Source organism: Ostrea edulis, chromosome 2 (genome assembly GCF_947568905.1).
Source record: "Ostrea edulis chromosome 2, xbOstEdul1.1, whole genome shotgun sequence".
In the NCBI taxonomy this organism is placed as follows: domain Eukaryota; kingdom Metazoa; phylum Mollusca; class Bivalvia; order Ostreida; family Ostreidae; genus Ostrea; species Ostrea edulis.
The window spans coordinates 52,807,024-52,814,523 of NC_079165.1; the positions used below are offsets into that span (position 1 = coordinate 52,807,024).

Genomic DNA, 7,500 nt, shown 5'->3' on the forward strand with positions numbered 1-7,500 from the left:
AAAATTGAACGTTTAAATCTGAATCTTTTAGGCATGTTTTATTATACCCCCCAAACGAAGTTCTGGGGGGTATATAGGAATCACTCTGTCCGTCTGTCTGTCTGTGCAGATTCGTGTCCGGGCCATAACTTCTTTGTTCTTTGACATAGGCATACCATATTTGACACATGAGTGTATCACCATGAGACGATGTGTCAGGTGCCTTCATGACCTCCATATGACCTTGACCTCAAGGTCAAAATTAAAGGTTTTTACAATGGATTCGTGTCAGGGCCATGACTTCTTTGTTCTTTGACATAGGCATACCATAATTAACACATGAGTGTATCACCATGAGACGATGTGTCGGGTACTTTCATGAACTATATGACCTTGAACTTTGACCTCAAGGTCAAATTTGATTATAGGGTTTTGACATAGTCGTACCATAAGACATGGGTGTATCACCATGAGACTATGTGTCATGTACATTCATGACCTCTTTATGACCTTGACCTTTGATCTCAAGGTCAAAATTATAGGTTTATGCCATGGATTTGTGTTTGGACTATATCTTCCATTTTCTTCTACAAAGACATACCATATTTTTACACTCAGGAAAGAGGTAATTTATACCTATTAACAACACCCTTTGGGAGATTGGGGTAAGCGGGGGGTATTCTTAGTGAGCATTGCTCACAGTACCTCTTGTTTATTTTGAAAATTATTTACACACCAGTAACTAATTCTTTCAATTTAACTAATCTATCGTTTATCGGTTAAATTGAATTGCGAACCTGAATTAATTTTGAAATATTCATATGTATACCAATTGAAATATATTTGATAAAAGATTGAATATTGGTAACAGATAATTTAGATCATCATTCTGGACTCTTACAAACTCGATTGTTGATGCAATGAATTATACCAGAATCCCACAATAACAGTTTTCGTGAGGCACGTGCCACTAAGTAAACACAGTGTCAGGTACTAGTAATTAGAAACCATAATTGCTTAAGTAAACAAGTGATCCTTGCCAATAATAGATCAAGGGTTGCGTTTAAACCCCAAACAGATATGGCTTGGATATTGAGCACCTCATAATTATTAATTTCTCATAAATATCATGGTATATTTATTATTCACCATCATCATAGACAATGACAATGAATTTGTTTCAAGTCCCAACACTCGGCAGTGATAGGTTGTAACAGTAACTATGAAATGTTTTTTACTTTCAACAGTGACTTAGTATTTATGAAATAAATTACATAGCATATTTATTTTTCTTAATCATGTAAGGTAAAAACAAAACAAAAAAAACAGATCGGTATTCAAAATAAATAAGACAAGGTAGATAACTTTTAAACAAAAACATGGACGAAATAAACAAATTTTGTTGAGATAAGAGGTTAAATATAGATGCCATATCCCGAAATATTATTAAGAGTATTGGCCTTATATTGATTTGTTGAGAAAGAAAGATTATACATCAGTGGTATTTCTCAAAATATTTTTTGAAACATAGGTAAAAACACTAGAGCATTGACTTGAAATTGTCAACCGATTCTGACAAAAAAAATTGAACCGACTTACAAGCAGGTCAATGGCAAATTCCTAAAAACTAACCTTAAAAAATACAACCGACTTATAGGTGGACCGACTTATGGGCGAGTATATACAGTACCTTTTAAAATCGTTATCCTTCTCCTTCGGCGTAAAGTTGTTTCTACTAACAAAATTTGCTTACTATAGCAATTAAGATCCTATCTTAATTAGAATATGACTTCACAATTAACTCTTTGTTCTGGTGGGATGTACAAATGCATATCATCATTGTGGTCCGATCTAAAAAAAAAAATTAAAAAAATGGATGACTTCTTTCATCTTCTGTGGCCTGGTATCTTTGACGCTTGCATCTAGTTGATTTCTTGTCAATTTCATGATTATTAACCTCTAGTGCACTTTGAAAATCTTTGCGTTTATCTATTAAACTTGCTGATGATATAGCGTGTATCATTAAAAACACTATCCATCATATCGGGTGGGTTGATTTATAACTGGCTGTGAATTTTCTCAACTTAAGTTGAACAACTGCTCTAAATACCCAAGCTGTCATACTAATTATAGCAACATGGAAACCTTGCATATAATGGTGGTTAAATAGCAATCGCCAGTTATAAAGGGTGTGAATAGCCACAGGCAATCTAATGTGTGAAATAATAAGACCAGGTATGTTTAGCAGACCAGAAAATTGACTGCACTTCGAGATAAACCAGGTGAAATTAGAGGCGGGGATCTTGAAGACATCATCATAAGCAGGATATTTGAGATTATCGTGTTCAAGATATCAGGAGTTTTTAAAATCATTTATATATACAGGCTTTCAAGCGGACCCTTATTTTCCTTATTTTTCTACAACAACCCTTATTTTCCTTATTTGAGCTTTAGAATCCTAAAAAAAGCCATAATTTTATGTTGAAATTCCTACATTTTCAAATTTTGAAAGTTTAAATAAATTTGACATAAAGTAAGTGTTGGAATTTATTAAATTTAGTCTTAGAATACTTTCAGAAAATGAATATGTTGATTAAATATACATCTCAGAAGACATCTTGATGGTTATCAGCTATATTCGGCATTGATTGTGAGCCATGGGAGTCCACCTGAATTATATCATGGTTTGTGCTGAATGCCGAATATGGCTATTGATGACCACTGGTATGATCTTCTGAGTGGGTAATTAGTTTTTGTATTATTGCTCTTGCAAATGGTGAGTAAAACATTTCTTCTTTCTTATTGATTTGTAAATTTAACCCTTATTTTTGTCTAAAAAGCCCTTAAAAATCCTTAAAAAGGCCCTTATTTTTTTTTAATTTTGCCCTAAAAGTGGCCCTTATTTTTTGCAAAATGCCACTTGAAAGCCTGTATATATGAAATATGGCTAAGACTAGTGATGTACCGATTATCGCTGACTTTCATTGCCGGTCGCTATAAATGAAACGATGTGATTGCCATTTTGAAAATCGCCAACGTCGGTATTTTTTAAAATAATACTAATATTCCTGCCATGACTTAACTAAAATCCAAAATGGCTGACAAAGCTGAATCATCCGATAAAATTGAATATTGTTTTAATGTCCCTCTTGAGAATCTTTGACTCATATGGAGACATCACCATTGCTGGTGAAGGGCTGCAAAATTTAGGCCTATGCTCGGCGCTTACAGTCTTTGAGCAGGGAGGGATCTTTATCGAGCCACACCTGCTGTGACACAGCTCGGGGCCTTGGATTTTGCCTCTTACAACAAGCAAGGGGTATTGAGGCTCAATTCTATACCCGATCCCATAAGAACAACAACAAAAGTCGAGAGATCTATTCCTATCCTGGGAAAACAAAATCGAAAGTATGGGATTATTAACTTCAAATTTCTAATGATTTTAGACGTCTCCATATGAGTAAAAAATTCCCGAGAGAGATGTTAAACAAGATACAATCAATCAATCTTATGATTTTATTCTAATTAACTTAATATTTAGGGTAAAAAATAAAGTAAATTTGATATATTTATGCCGTAAAGAGCAAGGTACATTAAGGCCCAAATTTCGCCACAAAATTAGGATAAATTCAAAATGTGGTTTCACTTGGTTTAATGATTATGATTATGCACTAGGGCATTGGTCCTGATGATGCAAGTGGAAATTAGTGACGTAATATGTTCTGTGACGTCATTTTCCTTATCTCCAATTGACATGATTTACCGAAATCGCCGAAATTAGCTGTTTCTTATGCCTTTGAAACCATTTTTAAGATCGAGCACATGCAACAACCACAAAGATGTTTTGTGTACAAATTAATCATGTTGAAAGTCAGTAATGAGCAAAATTTCGACTTGGTTGGTAAATGTGCAGACTATTAAATTTAACGTTTAACCATTTCCCGCGTTCATCTGTAATACAAATTTCAACGTTGATGGTGTTGATATATACAAGTTTAACGAATAAATAATATGCATATGTAGAGCATATTAAATTTTATAAGACTCTACATAGTTTGCATTGAAGAAGATGTGTGTAATCAGAGAATTGGAATCTTCGACACAGATATTTCCGATTCCAATTTTACTCGTTTTGTGTTTGATATAGATACGCAATGATATCAACGCAATTAATGTAACACCTGGCAAAGTGCAATCACATATTCTTTTTTATCATAGATAGTTTATGATATGAATTATCCCTCTAAATTGGCGTGCATATACTGTGGCGGCTAAAATGTGTATCTAAATACAAGTCTAAATATGCCTTGCCAGTCATAATATTCTAACGTACATGTAGGCTAATTATAACTTATTGGATATGCATGTTGCATGTGTAATTTCAAATGCTAATCTAATATTGTATTAAGCAATATGTCAGACACATCAAATGATTGTCCATCTGAATAAAAAACCCACTCATGATACATAATATGTATGTTATTAAGTAAGAATTTTATTATGGCTTTCGGCCTGGCTTTTAAAAAAATGCACGTCTGCAACTGAATGCAATCTTTGTTTATAAAATAAAATGTTCAATAATATCGAAATGAAAGCACGATAGCTTAATCGGTACCTTTATATCAGAGCATAATAGTGCGAAAGTTCGAATGCAAAATTCGGTTATATTTTCCCCGTAAAAATTGAATTAGTAGCAAGTCAAACATACAGGCTTTAAATATATACACTTGAAAATCAATTCATTACAATATACTGTTCATTATTTACATGCTGCAGTACCTGTAGTTTTATAGCATGCATGTTTCCTAACAAAACAATTCCAAATTCATCGATCTGTCGTTTATATTACAAAGTTCTCGAACTCATTCAGGAGAGGTTACTCCATAATGAAATATTCGCATCTACCCTGCTATAAGAGTGAATGTTGGTAGTTGATAGATGAACAATGTAGTATCTAGATATCTAAATTATTACCCATTTGTAAGCTTAAAGATAAAGTATACGCTTGTATTGTGTGTTCCAAGAGGACAAAACCCGGTGAACCCCGATCATTACAAAAAAAAACAAAAAAAATAGATAAAAACATTTCATAAGAAAACATTTTTAGTAGAAACGAACGACTCTGACTGCATTTGCAATCAATGTCAACAGATCTACAACTCTAATCATTTCATACTTAAATCTTCGCAAGCATTCAATACTACCATAAAAAGGGGGGAGGGGATAAATTAAAATTCACATATAAAATTTATGGAAAAACTACATTCTCATAACAAAAGAATGTGTGGGCCAAATTTCTCTGTTGCTACGTCGCTGTAATGATTATTTGTTTATAGAATCACCTTACATTTGTCGATAACTGACGCACGTGTTCTGTGACATATCTTATTTAAAAATACATGATGGCTAGTCATTGGTTACTATTTTCATCATTGAATCGTGGAACTGGTGTTGAAGTATTAGAACGCGATTTTCACACATAAGGAGAACTTTCTTTTCCTGCATTTACACTTTACACTCTAACCGTCGGTCACTTAGCATTTAGTGGCATGTGTACAAAACACCGCTTAATGACTATATCCGAATCATGCGCGGATCTAGAGTGGAGGTGCGGACACCCCCTCCCCTCTGGAATTAAAGTTGCATGTATTTTGTGCGCAAAGTAATGAGGACTAAACCAGAGCACAGTATTATCATTTGTATAAAACTGGAACGATTGTTTGATATCTTTTTCCCAATTTACATAATTACCGGTGATTAATGTAAACATTCTAACCAAGCTGTATTCTTGGCTTTTGTCAATTTCAATTTCACTAGAAATCTTTGTGGAAATAATGTAAGTTCTCAACAAAGCACAGGAATTTGGATACAGCGCGGTGTTAATATATTAATTTTAGCAAAGCATGCTATTTTGTAGCATTAAAGTTTGAACACTCGATATTTTCTTTGTTTAAACTTCAAATAATTCAAATAGCCGACGTTATAGAAATAAAGCAAAAATATTGAACAATTGTTCAATGTGTTGTAATCGTACACTACCATTATTAGGAGACGGTAATTCAAACATAACTCTCCGAAATTTTGCTGCATTTAGATAGATGAAGTACGTCAGTCGCGTGTCATTTACTACAAAAGAAAATCACACATTCCATGATCCATGAAAATCGTGCAGCATGCAGAAAGTACCCTGATTAGTGTCAGACAAAATCAAGTGACGAAGTCCTTGTACACAACGATGGCTTTGAAAAACATGTCCCGGTCATAGTCTGATGATATAATGGCACTTTTGCACGATGATGAATATCTAATATGAATGTAAGATCGAATGAAACTTTTAAAATTGGCTATTTTATAATAATTCAATTATTTACATATTGTTAAGTATAACATTTTCTACAATTTTACGTTCTATATAGTAATTTTCTTGAGATCGATTAGGTGAACAACGTGAACAAGCATACGATATGTCTCCCGAGTAAAACATTATTTAACCACCTCATAAAATTTTCATTTATTTGTCTCAAATGAACAATTTGCATCTAGATTTTGAATTTTTTCCCCAGACCCCCACCTTTTTTAAGAGGGGACAAGCCCCTCCCGCACTCTTCCCCTCGTCGCATCGCGACTCGGCCGTCTACTTTCAGCAGCCGGACTGGTCACAAATCAGCAGGACTTGTAAATTATAGATTCTAGTAGTCCTTTTCACTAATATAGTGAAAAAACTTGGTGTCAAAAATTGATTAGATCTTACACCTGTCATTATTTTGACAATTGCTGGAAAATATAAATATCTTTGACTGACGGCATTATATATGCTGATGCACTGTCATAGTGATTGACTTTGGTACTGTTAATAGACAGTCTCTGCTTCATTCATCATTAGAAACTGGCCGAAAAGGAATTGTTGAATGATTTATTAGACATGGAAACCAAGGTTGGTTTCGTGTATCAAAATGTAGAGGGGGGGGGTTAAAAATATACGATCCTCTCCCATGCGGACTTCGGACGTGGTTTGAGACAATGAGTATGATTTATGATTCAAACTTTTTTCCTTTGCGTAAATACTAATGCATTGAAAGATTTGTTATATAAAGATAATTGTCAGGAGCCTGTATATATTTTTTTAAATAAAGAGTGTAAATAGATGCAAGTGTATATGCTGAAACATTGAATATAATACCGACAAGATTATTTTTTGTTAGGTTTTTCATGGTGTCATTGTCAACTCTTGTGTAGAACTTATCACATTGTTTGTAAATCTTATCACATCCTGTAAGGTTCACTTTCGGTCCCATTGTCGTGTGTTGAATTTTTAAAAAAAAAAAAAAAAAAAACTTGTTCAAGTTCGTTTTATGATATTTCTTTTCACATATATTCTGAATGAATTTCATGTTCTTTTTACTACATGTACAATCATGAGTTCATGACATAGCTTTCTTGTTCATGACGTCGCATAAAGTAACGTCAAAATGACACGTTATCGTAAACTATACTGTATTTACATACGCATTATACATAAGT

General features: G+C 33.5%; 1 protein-coding gene across 4 annotated transcripts in view; it reads left to right on the plus strand.

Annotated features, from left to right (window-relative positions):
• The window catches only part of LOC125682090 (amidophosphoribosyltransferase-like), a 119,201-nt gene that overhangs the window by 84,228 nt on the left and 27,473 nt on the right, over window positions 1-7,500 (plus strand). The window lies entirely within an intron of this gene.